General features: G+C 41.4%; 1 protein-coding gene across 3 annotated transcripts in view; it reads right to left on the bottom strand.

Annotated features, from left to right (window-relative positions):
• LOC140427017 (protein Jade-1-like) overlaps window positions 1-11,562 on the bottom strand; it is a 268,434-nt gene extending 256,872 nt beyond the window's left edge. Inside the window, exons 1-2 of one of the 3 annotated variants that reach the window (XM_072512418.1) lie at window positions 11,483-11,562; window positions 5,056-5,190 (exon numbers count right to left, since the gene is read on the bottom strand). The gene's annotated coding sequence lies outside the window, so the exon portion shown is untranslated. Of the gene's footprint in view, window positions 1-5,055; window positions 5,191-10,713; window positions 10,991-11,090; window positions 11,189-11,482 lie in introns of those variants that run through there. The other 2 variants (XM_072512419.1, XM_072512417.1) reach the window with 2 other exon arrangements.
• Window positions 11,563-17,051: the final 5,489 nt, after the last annotated feature.

Below are 17,051 nucleotides of genomic sequence, written 5' to 3' on the forward strand. Positions count from 1 at the left end.
AGATCTTCCTAAAGGCCTACCGTGTCTATTAATTCAATGGCGGGGGCGGGGCGGGGGGTTAATATCTTTCGGATACATCCTCCTCACATTGTGCTTCCCCCTTCTTCATCCATCTAGTACCGCTTGTCCTCCATCGGAAAATGCCAACAGAGAATCTGGTAGTTTTAACTGAGAAACCCTTGCTAAAGTTGAGGGTAAAAAGATCCATCATAATACTGGCTCACAAGCCAAAGGAGAGGAGATCAGCTGCTTCCAGCTACAAATGGGAAGAAAACCCTCCATAACGCTTGTCAATCAAGTGAATGCTCTTCAGAGTTTCTCCACGCTCCAAATCAAAACACCTCAGGGCCAGCAACAGGTCCACCTCTTTCATTCCATGTTAAGTTACCTTGCAGTATTCAGGTCCCAAGTTATAAATTGTAGCTACTTCCACACCCGATTGCAATGAGCTTCGAGCAGCAACAACACACACATTTCAGGAAGGTTGGAAATTTCCTCTACTGGAAACTCAGCAGAAATTAGTCCTGCCCCAAATTCCAAGTCTCATAAGCCCAGAGTGTTATTCCAGCACTAATGATACACTAGAATTATTGTTTTTTTCCATTTGCATTAGGCTATTTATCTTGCGCTGATTTTTTTTTTTTCCTGTGTGCTATTTTTGCTTCTCCTGTTTTAGTTGTTCATCCTATCACATGCCCACCCATTTCCAAATTGAAATGGCGCTCATGTAATCTGCTCCCCTGCGCTCCTGTCAATATTGTTATCAAGCTAGCCAGTAAGAATTGCAAGAGAATGGCTTAAATGACTTTAAACCAATTTTCTTTCCCATCTTTTGACAAAATACATTTTGTCACTGCTCCTGATATTTTTGAATCAATGTCATGTCCCCAGCCCTCCCTTTGTGCTTCATCTTCATCTCCACCTCTGCCCAACACTTGAGCTCAAAACATGTTACTGATGGTAACTGTGGACACATTCTTAATGCAGTCATATGACAGTTCTTTGTTATGTTAACAATTAAAACTTTTTTTTTTTTAAATAGCTCACTATCTCCATTACAATGGCAATGTCACTCAAATGCATTAATAATTCAACTACTATTATCACGAACAATAACTTCTGTCTCTAATTGCCACATTCACATTATTGAGCATCTCAGTTGTTTCCCCTCAAGTCAACTCTACTCTAGCTTCTGCTCAGCATTTTATTTCTTTTCGTTTTGTCTCATCCCTCCTCCTGTTTAGCATCTCCAACCGTTAACTTCAGATTGCCTCCAAAATTTCACCTTATGCACTGTAACACACAAAGAAACACAAAATCACTTTTGTCTGTGGCTTTCTTCAGTCATATTAAATGTATATCATACTTACACACAGATTTAGAATTGCTTACTTTCCTGCATTCTCCATTCTTACTGGCAGAATTTTAATTTGATACATTTTGGAGCAGAAATGGTCTTGGGCTGGTGTTAACTGGGCGATATGGCACTGACCACCTGTTATAAGCTCAGCTGGATCATTCATTCTACAGAGATGAATGGCACTGAATATCGAGCAGGGAGTATAACGGATGGTCATTATAAACAGAGCCAGCAGATGAGGCTCACCACTGGCAGCATGAAATCAGAATAGCTGTCCAAGTCAACTACTTTCTTTAAAATGCTATCTTCACTTGTTTTATGTCGGCTCAAACAATTCCACCATCCATTCTACAGCTGTGACCTGCATTTTCAACTAAATGGACTGAACAACAATTCTTTCAGCATCAGTGACACAGAAATCACAAAATCACACTGCATTCAATTTGCTCTACGTACTATAGCTAGCACATGTGCTACATATATGTTAAAGGGTAGCCAATTTTGTGTTTGCATGGATAGATATGACCCCCAGTTCTCCTAAAGCTTTGGATCATTCCCAGGTTCTACCAAACCCTAGAATCTTACTAAAGCCTAAGATTGCCATCAGAACAATTAAACCACACATCCTACTAAGTAACACTCCTGAGTAACATATCCCACTTTAACAGCATCTGCTTGTATTTTCTTCAGTTTTGAAGATGGTGCAGGATAAAAATTAAATACACATGTAAATGAAATATATACAAAAAGGCTCCTTAACTAGGCTTTACACAATAATGTAGTTCAATGCCTAAAGCACCAGCAAGAATTGCCGGATTATAAAAGCCATAATTCAATTTGTCCACTTACTGCATATCATGGACCTGATATTATTCCCACTGTAGCATAAACATCCCAACTGTTGTTACAAAAAGCAAAAAAGAACTTGCATTTGTATTGCATCTTTCCTGTCCTTGGCTTCAAAGTTAATGAAGTACTTCTGAACAATGTTCACTGCTATTTTATAGGCAAACAAAACATCAAATCCTTGGCCTCACTATAAGCAATGCCAGAGGAGTTCTGCTAGCTTTATTTAAAATCACCAGTTGTTTTTTTCTTATTTTCCAAACAAATCAGTTTTATTTTTACATTAATTGTTTTGCGAACAAGACTTGTCTGAAAACTTCACTCTCTTCAACATATACTTTCAGTAAAATGAGTGCAAGTGTGCTGTGCAGTCCCATTATTCACCATACTGATGCACCATATTCATTCCCATGTACTGCTCAATGTGATGATGTATTGGAAGTAGTTGTGGAAAACTCATGAGAAGATGTTTACGATTTCACTTACTGCCTATTTCAACTTGTTGCAGATCAAAAATAGCCTTTTTCTGTGCCATGTTAGTTATACTGGCTCTGGCTGTATGTGCCTCTATTTTTGAGGGCCACTTAAGGGCCATTTATTTCTTCTTTATACTTTCCCACTTACCTCACTACCAGAGGCAAAAGTACAGTTATCAGTGAGCAGAGGCTGTTGTTTTCATTAGCCCTCGGAATCCCTTGTGCACTAAGAAGAAGTCCACAGCAAGTCACTCTGCATCTTGGCCAGTAGATCTCAAGATCTCAATAACTTCAGAGCCAGAATTTTTGTAAGATGCTCACCCTTCCTTGCAGCTGGTGGTAATGCTATATATTCCTCAATTTCAACCTACAGACCCAACTCTGCCCAAAAGAATGATGGAATTTATAACACTACCCAATCCAACTTTCATCATCTCCTTCAATGAAGCAATTAAGTTACTCTCCAGGTTATTGTTGTGAAGGATCCTCTGTTTCATCAGTGGCTCTCTAATGTCAAAAATCACAAAATAACTCTGCAAAGCACCTCGTTCTACAACCACAAATATCCCTCTCCCTTCCTCGCTGGTAAGCAGTGAATCATCCTATGCTCTCTTGCAAACTCACTGATATCCTCCAAAGTGCTTTAGGAAGTGTGCAGGGTGTGGAAGTGTATATGGTGGTCCTGCAACACCAGATTGCTCTGACTGAGGTTATGGTCTTTCTGCAGAAAGAGCCACAGGAAGAGTGTGTGGCCATTGTCTTACACAGCACTGTTGTAGTGACAGTACATGTCTCACAGCAAAACACGATGCCCAGAACTTGATGCAAATGAAAATCATTACCACAGTAAGTATACTGTCATCTGCATAAGTATCTCACCGACTCTGTATTAGCAAACACCCTAAGATTTACAAAGTCATATCCTCTTACTGGGTAAACGGTTCTATTTACTTTGCGCTCACCACCAGTCCTGACACAGTCGTGGCTCCTGAATACTGCTGTGTGCCGAAAAATAACAGCAGGGGCAGCTCGGTAGCACAGTGGTTAGCACAGTTACTTCACAGCTCCACGGTCCCAGGTTCGATTCCCGGCTTGGGTCACTGTCTGTGCGGAGTCTGCACGTTCTCCCCGTGTGTGCGTGGGTTTCCGCCGGGTGCTCCGGTTTCCTCCCACAGTCTAAAGATGTGCAGGTTAGGTGGATTTGCCATGATAAATTGCCCTCAGTGTCCAAAAAGGTGAGGTGGAGTTACTGGGTTACGGAGATAGGGTGGAGGTGTGGGCTTAGGTAGGATGCTCTTTCCAAGAGCCGGTGCAGACTCGATGGGCCGAATGGCCGTCTTCTGCACTGTAAAGTTCTATGATAACATAAGCATCACCTGTGATGTGATTTTGGAGAATAAGGGAGTGCTTCACCATAGTATATAAATTACATTAAAACATTTTTTTTAAAACTTATAGCTGAAGATGGCAAAGGAGATTCAGTTATTTGTATAGTTTATTCTATCTTTGCAATAAAATCTTGCTCAGATCCTAGTAAGCAGGTCTCCCTACATTTTTACCCTGACATAGCAATGTAAAATAATTTACATTCACCTCCATGTCTATCAGTGTGATGGGTCTGACAACGATCTTCATTGCTTACCTGAATACTTTCCTTCAAACCGGACACCTTCCTCCAAGGACATACCAAAACTCAGGTGAATATGTGCATGAATTGCTCCCCTCACCTGTTGCACCTTCTGTTTTGTGATGCTTTGCCCTTCTGACCTATAAAAGGCATTGTTCCATTCCCTTATATTGTTCACAATGCTTCAGAGTTTATCTCTCCCTCATCAGTCCTGTGCACTCCACAGCTGGACTGATGTGCTGAACATTGTTTACTGTGAATACATGTCTATTGAGCAGATTAATCAGTGATATGGCACCAACAAAGCAGGTTTTCACCTGTTTAATTATACATTTGTTAGAGTGAGGTATGCATTTTCAGTTAATACAATGAGTGAGGGTTAAAATGACCAAAGATAAGCCTATCAAAACTTCAATATAAACTTTGCAGACTTTGTAACACAACATTTAGAGTTCTGCAGTTGAACTCAAAATGTTAACTGTTTCACGCTGCCAGAACTTTGATCGTATTTCAGATTTCCAGCATCCGCAATACTTTTCTTTTACCAGGATTTAGAGTGTTAAAGTTTGAGTTCAGTGTGGCATTGCTAAGGCAGCAGAACACTGGTTCACGCACTGAAAAATAACTCCACAAAGTGTGCTGTCAATCTCAGCCATGGTTTGAAACCAACTAAAAGTCAAACACCTCCCAAACTGAGGGCAGGAGAGAATTCTAGTTAAGAATAAGAAACAGTAAGAAATGCTCACCTTGTGATACAATCTTCTGGTCTTTTCAAAGAACTTGTCTGTTTTCCCAGATTATTTGCCCAGTAGCTACATCTTGTATTGCGGATTGTAACAGCATTTTCAATCAATCAGATGCTTCCACGAGTGTTAAGACATCTAAACGTAAACAGAAATGTTACCACATTATTAAACCTGGGTGTGTAATAAACTTCAAGTCTAAGCACCACAAATAAAAGTGATTTTAATATGCTTTTTCTTTTGCAATCATGAAAGAACATTTGCATTGCTTCGGTTTTACTTGACAACCTTTTAAAAATTAGCAGAGTGGGTAGAGCAGTGGACTGCACAATGCTTTTCCACCTTTGGGGCACCTGCATTCAAATCCAGCTGGGGCTGGTGAATTGAGTCTCCTCTCTCCTCTGGCTGTAACACATCTCCAAGCGGGTTGAGTTTACAGCAGTCATAAATGAACTTCCACTAGTTTGTGTGCGAGTCCACAACACAAAATAGAGATAATCAAAAATTGTCAGTCTTGCTCAAATAGATAATAAGAATGGTTATCAGGAAATGGAAATGTCATCCTGATATGGGGGGGGGGGGGGGGGGTTTACATGGGCGCTAAGTGTTTGGGCTTTAAAATCACAAAGGGCAAAATATTCCTGTGTTAAGTGTAGCAAAACCTTAAAAGTGATTCCCTATATGCATGATTTTAATGCTCCATTTAATAAGCAGAGAATATCTTCCCCACTGTAGGGGCATAGCAGAGAAAACTTTCTTCTTATAGGAGAAAACAGGCAGTATATGTTTCAGAATGTGATGGGCCATGGAGTACTGGACAGGAAGAGGAAGCAAATTCCTCACTGCTCAGTTTTGTCAATACAGTTACTCACATTATAAACTGCCTCACTGAAATATTACAACTTAAAGGGATTAGTGGTCTGTTGGAACCTTTCAAGTGCACATTTAGTTGTACAGCAATAGATTTCTTATATACAAATGTGGTAAAACCCACCTGGAGGCAATTCAAAGAATAAAGCTTGCAGGGTATCATGATACATACAAATCAATTTGAAATCTCAATTTTGCTCTTGCACAGTAGTGCTGGGGAGGGGTAGCAAATTGAATTTTAGTGGAATTTTCTAACTGACATTCTTATGAGTGTTTATCCAGGATCCACACTGCTTTAATGCGAGTCATTTTAACTGGTTTGGAAGGAAAAATAGATTATTCAGAACCTTGTGCATCCCTTACCAACATTGAACCTTAGTAAGCAGAAGTAAGAAAACATGAAATTAAGTTTACAAAAGATTTATGTTGATTGAACAGCAAAATAAAGTACTCAAGATCTACGCACATGTCCTTCATTTAGTAATCTGAAAGGTCAAGAGTAATCACTGAACATCAAGGAAGCAGTCCACCGAGCACAGCAAAAAAGACCTATAGCAAAGCTGGTATGAAGGGCAGTAAAAGTCCTCCAGTGTCTGCTGCCACCCTCTATGTACAGAAGTGCTGAAGACCGAAGCACAAGGGTTAGCTGCTGGCAGCTCAAGTAGTTATGACAGTGGCTTTTACCTGACAATGTGGAACTATGTCCTATGAACAAAAAACAGAACAAATATAACCCAACCAATTAATGCAATATCAGCCTTCCCCAATTAACAGCAAAGTGATGGTTAAAGTGATCTGGAGTGCCACCTACTTACCAGTTGTTCAATGATGCTCACTCTGGGTTCTGCCTAACCACTCATTACAGTCCTGAATGAAATATTTCCACAAGGGTTCACTGCCAGAAAGGTAATAGTAACCTTTGTACAACAAGGAAGCATTCCACCAAACATGGCACCAATGGGTCCTAGCGAAACTGGTCAAGAGGGATCAGAAGTAAAATCCCTCCAGTTGGCTAGAGACAGACATGACATAAAAGGAAAATAGTCAAGGTGCCAACTGCACTGCTAAAATTATTCAAGACAGTGCTGTGGGCCACACCATCTTTAGGTGCTTCATCAAAGGCATCATAATATCAAGAGTGAGACATTTACCAGTTAGTTTATAAGATTTACCTCCATTCACACTCCTCCAACAGTGACACAGCTGATGTCAACCGACAGTAGAACCTGGACAGGGGGTTGGGGGTGCAAATTAAGTGAATTTCATCAACACTGCAGCTTGAAAACACAGTACAGAAGCTAGGTAGTCTGCAGGAAATGAGACATCTTCTAATCCCCTCAAAGCTTCTTCAACATCTAAAAGTGTGATGGCATTGTCACCACTCACTTGGATGAGCACCATCCAGGTCAGAGCAGTTTGTTAGATTTGTGTCACTTACCCTGGACCCAACACCCACATTGTCATCACCGGCACACTATGGTTGCAATATGTACAACCTATCTACCAACTCATCATGATTACTTCTTCCCCTGCAAGTTCTACCACAGAGGTTACTCTTGGAAGCATCATTACAACTTTCAAGTTTCCCTCCAGGTCATGCACCCTTCTAACTTGGAAATATATCACCATTCCTTCTCTGTCACTAGGTCCTGGAATCCCCTACCAGCACAATTACAGCAGCGGTTCAAGCGGAAGGCTCATTAACAAATTCTCAATGGCACCAAAGATTAGCAATAAATGTGACCTTACCAGAGTCACCCTCATCGACTAATAATCTTTTTAGAAACCTGAGCAATCATGCTGCACTCATCAGGTAATTGTTTTGTCTGTCTTGATGCCATTGCACATAAAAGGATTTATCAAACTGCAAATATGTAGTCAAAATAGGTTATTAATTATAGGGGTCAATAATATAGCAGATTTATTCCAATTAAACCTGACTACCTGCTTTGGCAATTAGTTTTGGAATAATCCCATTTACAGGCTCCTCTGACAGCACACAATTCATCCACTGATTATAGAATTGACATCCAAGTTGGTACTGTACATAGAAAGCAAAAATTGTTTAAAATCCATCTGCTTCCTGTTATACAAGTTCAATTTGTTGGCTTTCACATCAATCAAAAACGATCTTTATTTGAGGGTAAATTATCGAATTTTGTTGCATTTTGTCAATCTTGATCTCCTCAGGCTACAATTAATAATGGACACAAGAACAGGTGGACTATATGCTTCGTGCTTTCCAACAATATCAGTCTAAAACCCACCACTAGGAGGTGTGCAAAAACCACCCTGGAACAATTCTCCAGGATAGAAATTCATTCACACAAATAGAGGTTGAGTTGTTGCTACAGGGGAAGACGATGTGGTCGCAATCAGAGGTGAGAAGATGAACTATTACTAACAGTGGCCCATGGGCTTGAATATGGAAACCGCCACCCAGCTCCACATTCAGGTGTGTGATTTTTTTTTCTAAAGCTTCATCTTTTTAGTGGCGATGCCTTAAAAGGACCCACTGGTTTGGTCAAAAGTAGACCAAACTTTCCTCAATAAAGAAAATCCAATGTCAGGTGCATTTGGGCAGTGTGTCACAAAGGGGCATTAGGCCTTCTAATTACATAAACAAAGGACCTTCTTTGCCTGTATCGGACATGGGCACTCGACACCCTTTTTTTGCCTATACCAATATCATTCCCCACAACGTAACTAGTTCACAAAATCTACATAGGACATCAAAATTGCACCTATTGCACTTCAGTACTCCTGCACATTATGCCACCATGTCACTTCATGCATTATCTGCACACCATCAATCCACTGCAATTCATTTCAAAACAAACCAAGTACACAGACAAGAACTGCAAGTACTCCAATGATGTGCCCCTATTTGCTCACTGCTCACAAACAAATACAGGGCTTTATAAAGGATACTGCAGTTGATTATTATACACAGTTCATTGTTAACTCCACTTTCATGTCACATCTAGAAGTAATCTCAGGCATAATACTGACCTCTAGAGTTTCCACTTCCTTTTAATTCATGCAGGTGATTACAGCTTTTTTTTAAATGTCTTTGCCCTTCACCAAAGCAAGGGAGGAACACAATACACAAACCACAAGAACAGCAGTGTGCAAAGTGATGCAAAGCCAAGAGATGCTCAAAGGGGGAGGGTGAACCACAGTACAACTGTCACATTTCCCTCTCCATGTTTATACACTTCGTTAAAAAAAAATACACAAACATATTACTTTGACTACACAGAAGAAACTTCAAAAAAGTCAATTTGCTGGTTTGAAACACTAACTTGTTTGAAACACTAACACTAATGGAAATACTAACTTATTTTATACTTAAGATAAGATATACATAAGATAATAAGATAATTTTTAAGATAAAAATTATTTCCAGAGGGATTACAATCACTTCTAATTTATCTTGTGATATGGCAGTGTGAATTGTGCTCACTTTAATCGAACAAGTGTTTGCAAATTTTAGAAACAAGTTGTATACAATGTGGTGAGTACCTCCCCCCAGTACAAATTAGCTTTGAACGTGGACAATCAGAAATTGGCTTTGCATTGAACTCAAGAGCTGTTACAAAAAAATGTTTAGTTGCTTTACTGTTCGCATACTTTGCAAATTAAGGTGCTGAAAGTATTTTGTTTTCCTTCCTCTACCACCGCCTCCCACCCATCCCACGCTTAAAGAAAGGTTCCAGCAAGGAGAGAGTTAACTTAGGTCAAGGGGCCCTCCTCTTCCTCAATCTGTGGGCTTCCAACGAATGCGTGATGCAGTTTACAGGTCAAGTGATTGCCACACGACATCAGGCAACAACACGTGTGCATCTGTCATAAAGTTGTGCATCCAGGCAGTTTAAAAAAAAGAGGAGGGGAAATCGGCGTTGATCAAGTGTTAAAAACGTGCTGCAAGTTATACCTGCGTGCAGAATTCAGGAACTTTTTTTTTGCCTTTCTTCCCCTTCCTCCTCTCTTTTCGGTGGGTGTTGCTGAAATGATTTTTTTGGGGGGGGGGGGGATAACTGAGGAGCCACGCCCGGGGGTGGGGGGTAACTGGGGAGCCACGCCTCCCCCCGGTGAACCTGAGCGCAGCGAATTCGGGATAAACAAGAGCCACCTCCCCCTAGAGTCAGCAGCGCAGCTTGCACTCACGAACCTACATGTACACAGAGAGACACCATTTATTAAACGTATTTTTAAAAAAACAGCTCCTACGTTGCAAACGGTTGTCCCAATACCCCGCGGATGGCGCAAATTCAAAATTATGCAACTAAATGAAGATGCATTTTGTTTGAAAAATAAATGCACATCATCCCTATTCACCCCCCTCCCCTTCCCCACTCTCCCTCCCTCTCCACTCTCCCTCCCTCACCCTCCAACCCGTGAGATTTACATCTGTACACAAACCTCTCAAAACATACACAACACAGCAAACACCCTCTTGCTTCACAGGGTGAGGGGGGGGATGCAATAAAAAATGTCAACAATATTTTGGGAGTCCTGGACTGCAGTGACTGGTTGATACACAGCTACAGGCAAGCGGTATAATATTATCCATAATACAGCGGGGGGGGGGACAAAAAAAAGTTGAGCCTGGTACTTCTAGTCCCAAAAAAAGTAAGAAGAAAAATGAGGGTGATTCTGCACGCGTTGTGGGTGTGGGGGGGTGGGTGCAGATCCCAACCAGCCTCCTCCTCTCACAACCACCCCCCCTCCAAAAAAAAATAAAACAGTTACTCAGCTCGCTACTTATAAACGATCAATAATAATTACCATGCAATTTTTTTTTTGCTTGCTTATAGCTTCGGATCTTATGTGCCCCTCTCTCTCTCTCTCTTTTGCGGTGACTTGTCCTCGGGCCACGATGGTGATGATGATGATGGTGTTGTAATATGAATGCGATGGTGCTGATATATGTTAAAAAGCGGCGCAGGAGGAAACGCACATCGATCCGATGCACATTAATACATTTAAATCTCTCTTCTCTCTCTCTCTCTCTTCCCCCCTCCCCTCTCTCTGTTAAAAAAAAACATGCAGTTACACAGCGCTGAGATGGCTGCCAATGAAATGCAATGGGCGCTCTCTCTCTCTCACACACACACACACAGTTTGCAGCTCCGCTTACCCCCCTCCCTCTCTCCCATTCCCACCTTTCCGATCACTTTAATGCAGGTTCCTGTTGCGTTCCCGATCCTCTCGCCCCCGAATCCGGGTTTGTTTTGTGTTTTATTTTTGCATCTTGTGGCTTCTCCCTCCCCCCCCCCCCCCTCTCTCTCTCTCTCCTTTCTCTTTCGCTTACTTATCTTTACCCTCTTCAAAAAAAAATCTTCCCTCCTTGTTTTTTTTTGGGGGGGGGGCGGTAGAAGTGCATTTACTGATCGTTTGGAGAAAGGCGGGCGGAGGGAAAAGGGGGGGGGGGGGGGAGTTATTTTTTTTAAATTTAAAAATGTTTTTTCTTTCAGTTATAATTTTTTCTGAGGGGGGGGGGTTTGGCAACAAAAAGGTCGGGCGGCGGGAGGCAGACTCACTTTAGGAAATTTACCTCAAGCGGACGAGGCGATTTTTCTCTCTTTTTTTTGGCACGGGCGTACACTACAGGACCTAGCAACGATATAGCTCATACTTCAAAATCTTTTGGCGCCATATTAATGACGTACTTAAAATTGCCTCTTGGAAAAAAAGACAAGATCTCCCTGCGTCAAAGCCGGCGTCTTTTTTTTTTACTTAAAACATTGCAACGCAGCAGACAGCTCGGGAAACTTGGAAAAAAAAAACCTCGAGTCGTGCACACGAGGGGAGGAGAGGGCGAAGACCCGCGCCTAATTTTTTTTAAAAAAATATCTAGGTGCAGATTATTTTTATTTATTTTGCACTGGTTTTGGTCAGTCGGCACTTGTCAGCTTTCACCTCCCGCCCCCCTTTTTATTTTGCGGACTGCGTGCATTTTTTTTTCCTCTTCACTCTAATCGATCGTGTTTGGCAGCAGAGGGAGAGGCAGCACCTTTACTTTTCACGCTGAGAATCCTGACCCAGGTTATCATCCACCCGCAAGCCGGTGACAGCTTGGGTGCAATGAGCCGATCTCTCTCTCTCCTCCCCCCCCCCCCCCCCCGCACACACACACTCTGGATATTAATCCCCCGAGGTGCGTTCAAGCAATAATAAAGTTGTCAACAACCTTACACTCGAGTGCACCCCATGTCACTTTGGGGGGGGGGGGGGGGTTGTGGTTATCCTCTTGTTGCATTTCACAATTACGAACTAATTATTGACTGTACATATATAGAAATTCAAAGGTGGACTGGGAAATGGTTTTGCCGTGCGAAACGTACGACAGTGAACATTCAAGCACAGGATAACTGAATGGAAATCTAATCACAATCCGAGTGAGAAAACATGGAAATCCATTACGCTTCTCTTTCATTACCCAAACTCAACAAGTTCCGAAAGTTTCAGCTACTATTTATTCTCTTGTGTTTTAAATATGTGCAGCGAGGAAGTAATACAGAGGCGGTCTCGCATGAAGGGAGAACTGGGGGGGGGGGGGGGGCGGTTTGCGCGCGTTTTAGTTGATTATATATCTGCACAAAATAACACACAAAGCAACAATAATGGTTTTTGTTCCAATATTTTATGGCATGAGACGATCTAGGGATTTGTTCGTGGTGGAAGTGAGATGGAGCGTCTCTTCCTTCAAAGTGCACTGGTCGAAACTGCTTTTCATTGTGTGTAAAACACTCAAGGACTTTGCTTCTAACTGAGAATATGGCCTGGGAAAAGACAGCACAAAGCTCTTTAGATAACATGGTTTCAATAAAACTCCAGGTTCATCCAAGTACTTGAAAAATGCCCTTTTCAAACTTTTATAGCTATATTCCAGGAAAGGAACCACAACGTGATAAACAACAAAAATACCTCGCTTGGTAGAATAACTTTCTTTCTAATAAATGTTCTAGTTGAACTGATGTTTGTATTAGAAATGTGACAACTAGAATCTTTCAGGATGCAGTCAGTTTCACTGTTCAATTTGCAACACAAAATCGAGGATTTGGATGAATTCAGTTAATCTCAAGTAAGTTCCTGTTACTAGATAGTGTTTTATTTTTATCAATGTGCATGCTGTGATTTAACATTGAGTACATTTTCCACCATTTTTAGGATGTATTACAGCATCAAAATCAATATAAACTTCTGTTTTATTATCAGGTGAATGTCAGTGTACTGTTCAATTCCAGTCCGCCACACTTCAAGTGCCACACTCAACCTTTTGTGTCACAGTTCAAAGAGTTACGTTTTTTCTGAAAGATAAGTATATAGATGCTCTCCAGGAACACAGAATAGTGAAGCCAGTATCTGCAGTCTCTTAATTGGCTTGTTCAGTGCTTACTAACAGTGGCAACCTCTTAAGTCTCCTTTACACAATCCCTGAGTTTGATTAACAAAATTCGACTTTGCGGCCTTAATGGGACTTTCATTTACATGCCTGCAAAATAATACATAATAATTATTCATCATATAATACTTCAGTCCTAATAAAACATTTCACTCTCTGACTTACTGTGAGCAGTGCCATGGGTGATTCGTTCTGTTTAGTGTGCATTATTTTGTAGCCCATGTCAGAATGCAATTTCCTGCATTAACGCTCAGAAGATATTGGGAGAAAAGCAAAGTTTTTTTACATCATAAAAAGTTTTTTACACAGGAGTGCTAAATGCAACTTCTGACTGAACTAAGCAACCCACTTATTTAGAAAAGAATGATATGCAGAATTTTGACTGACAGCCTGAAATGTGCGAGAAGTTTACGATCTGTAATTTTCCTCACCAAAGTGAAATTAAACACTGATTAACCTCACTTTCTTCTTAATGGAAATTAAATTGTTTGGCTGCAAAGAGTCACAGTTTTATCTTAGCAGCAGAATAATTCATTGTGCATTATATTGTATAATGGGAGTAGGCCATTCTGCCCCTTGATCCTGCTCCACAATTCAACTAGAGCTTTGCTGATCTTCTACCTCAATGCAATTTTCCCACACTGTCCCCATATCCCTTGATGCCCTTAATATCTAAAAGTCTGTCAATCTGCCTTGAACATATTCAATGACTGAGTCTCCACAGCTCTCAGCAGTAGAGAATTTCAAGGATTCACAGCCATCCGAGCGAAGAAATCCCTCCTTATTTCAGCCCTAAATGGCCTACCCCTTATTTTGAGACTGCCCCCGGTTCAAGTCTCCACAGCCAGGGGAAGTATCCTTCCTGCATCTACCCCGTTGAGCCCTGTAGGAATCATGTACATTTGAATGAGATTACCTCTCATTCTTCAAAACTCTAAAGAATGCAGGCCCAGTCTCCTCAATCTCTCCTCATGGGACAACACCACCATCGCAGGGATTGGTCTGATGAACCTTTGCTGCATTCTCTCTATGGCAATGCATCCATCCTTAGGCAAAGAGACCAAAACTGTTCACAATACTCCAGCTGTGGTCTCACCAAGGCTCTATAAAATTGCAGCAATAATGCTCCTATCTTTAGAATACAGCATATCAACTGTTCTACCATGAGCAAATCACACAGGAGATCTACTAATAGATATATAAAGTTGCATTTATCACACATCTTGTCTGTTATTTGTATTAATAAGACCATTTCTCTGCATCTCTTGTACCTGATTCTCTCAAATGAATCTCCTCACAGGCCACTATCCAGAATCTCAATACTTCTGTGTGAACTCGTAATTTACCTGTATTTCTTCCAAAGGCAGATAGGACGAGCTATTTGCTGAACAGTTCAGCACTGTCCGCAAGTACAGTGCTGAACTCCCAATCACTTGCCATTTTAATTCTCCATATCACTTGTGCCCTTCCCTCTCTGCACTTTTTAAATTTGTTCCGGAGATGTGACCATTGTTGGAAAGGCCAGAGTTTATTGTTCATCCTGAGTTGGCCAGAAGTGGTGCTGGTGGCCCACTTCTTGAACCATAGCAATCCTAATGGTGGTTGTGCTCCCATAATTTTGTATCAAAATTCCAGTGTTTTGGCCCAGTGATGGCAATATCTCTCCAAGTCAATGTGGAAATGATAATGGAAGATGGAAAAAATAGTGTTTCCATGCACTTACTGTGCTCGTCCTTCTGGCTGGTGGAAGCTATGTGTTTGGGAATTATTGCTAAATTATTGGTGTTGTTGCAGTGCATTGTATAGATATCACACATTTCGCCCATGGTTTGTCAGTTGTGGAATGGCTAAATGTTTAGGCTTCGGACGAGGTGCTGATGAAACAGACTATTTAGACCTGGATGATATCAACTTTCCTGACCAATGCAGCTGCACTCATTAGGCCAAGTGGAGAGTTTTCTATCACATTCCTGACTTGTGCTGTGTAGATCATGCAAAGTCAAAAGTTGTCTCACCCACTCCAGAATACCCAGCCTCTGACCAGCTCCAGTAGCCACGTGTTTCTTGGCGGCGCACCATTCGCTGATGGCAGTATTCTTTCTTCCTGCCGCTTGTCAGTGAGATTTTCCATTTAAGCCATCTGACGTCACCGGGAAACCTTCTGGCGGTGGTGCGCAGCCAGTGGGAAAAGAGAATCCCAATGGCTACAGAATTCCATTATCTTTAGGCCTCCTCCCCAGCTCCCGCTTTCTCTTCAGCAGCAAGTGCTGATAATGTAGAATGGGTGTACCAGCGACCAGCACTTTAGGGATGGTAGGGATTCTGCTTTGGTGCTTAGGTTAGGGATCACTTTTCCATTTTTCTCCCAGGTCACCAGGTTTTCCAGGCTTTGCTCTCCCTCCCTCTGCTATTTTTCATTAACTTATCACATCCTTTGGATTTTTTATATGTCTTTTATTTCTCTAATTTCTCTCATCATACCCTATTTTGTCTTACACTATTATCACTCCTGTCATTTAACCATTTCCTGTTTATGCCTTATGTTTCCTTGTGTATGTGGTTATTTTTCCCCTGCTCCCTCATCCCTCGCTCTGATTCTCCTTAAAAGTGATTTATTTGTAATATCTTCCAGCTTTAACAAATGGTCATGTACCTAAAATATTAAGTTAACTTCTATTAATTCTTCACAGATGCTGCGAGGTTTCCAACACTTTCTGTTTTCTTCAGATTTCCTGCATACGAGCATATGAACAAAGGAACAGGAGAAGGCTATTCAGCCCAGCAAGCCTGCTGTGCCATTTAATACAATCATGGCAGATCTGACAGTAATCTCAAATCAGCATCCCACCTATCCCAATAACCTACCACCCCCTTGCTTATCAAGAACCTATCCACCTCTGCCTTATAAATATTCAAAGACAGGGGGACCTTGTGATGGGGATAGCAGCTTTTCTGGGGCTTCTGGCCCCACTCACTTTATAATCTGTCTTTTATCCATTTTCCCGGCACATCCTTGCCCAGCCTGTGAGTTAATAATTGTTAGTATATCCCTGGAAGACTTTTGAATAAGTATTGGAGAGAAAATGCCACAAAATGCGAAGAAACCAGGTGATAGAAGGGCGCAGTCGGATTTTGTAGGGGTGGAGCCGCCTTTTCAATATGGTGACTTGATCCTCGCAAGGTCTCTTGATCTGGCGCTCAGTGTGGCGCTGAAAACATTAGCCGAGTATAGATCAGAGACTCGGCTTACTATGCAAAATTTGAGTGCTCATGAGGTCGAGCTGCAGATAACCAACATGGGACTTGATGAAGCTGCGGAAAGACTCCTGAATGTCAAAAATGTTGCTTTCTCAGCTGAAGCTCATATTCACTCCTTGGAAAACCTGCTGTGAGGCATGTCAGAAATCTTGGAAGGTTTGGAGAACCGAGGCCAGAGAAAAAATATCCGGGTCGTCGGTCTGCCAGAAGGAGTGGAGGGTGTTGCTCTTTTTAACCTTAGTCTATTTGCTCTGATTACGTCACCTTTGCTCATGAGTCGCCAGGTATCTTTATGATACCGCCACGTGGTTCAAGTTCAGGTTATGATTAATAATACAGCATACAGTAAGGATTAAAACAACGGTCATTTATATACAACAAGCAATATTAATACCCTAATACTAATTTCTATATAATAAACCTATCACTACTGGTCAATACTTAACTTAGGAAGAGCCGG

Source organism: Scyliorhinus torazame, chromosome 7 (genome assembly GCF_047496885.1).
Source record: "Scyliorhinus torazame isolate Kashiwa2021f chromosome 7, sScyTor2.1, whole genome shotgun sequence".
NCBI lineage: Eukaryota > Metazoa > Chordata > Chondrichthyes > Carcharhiniformes > Scyliorhinidae > Scyliorhinus > Scyliorhinus torazame.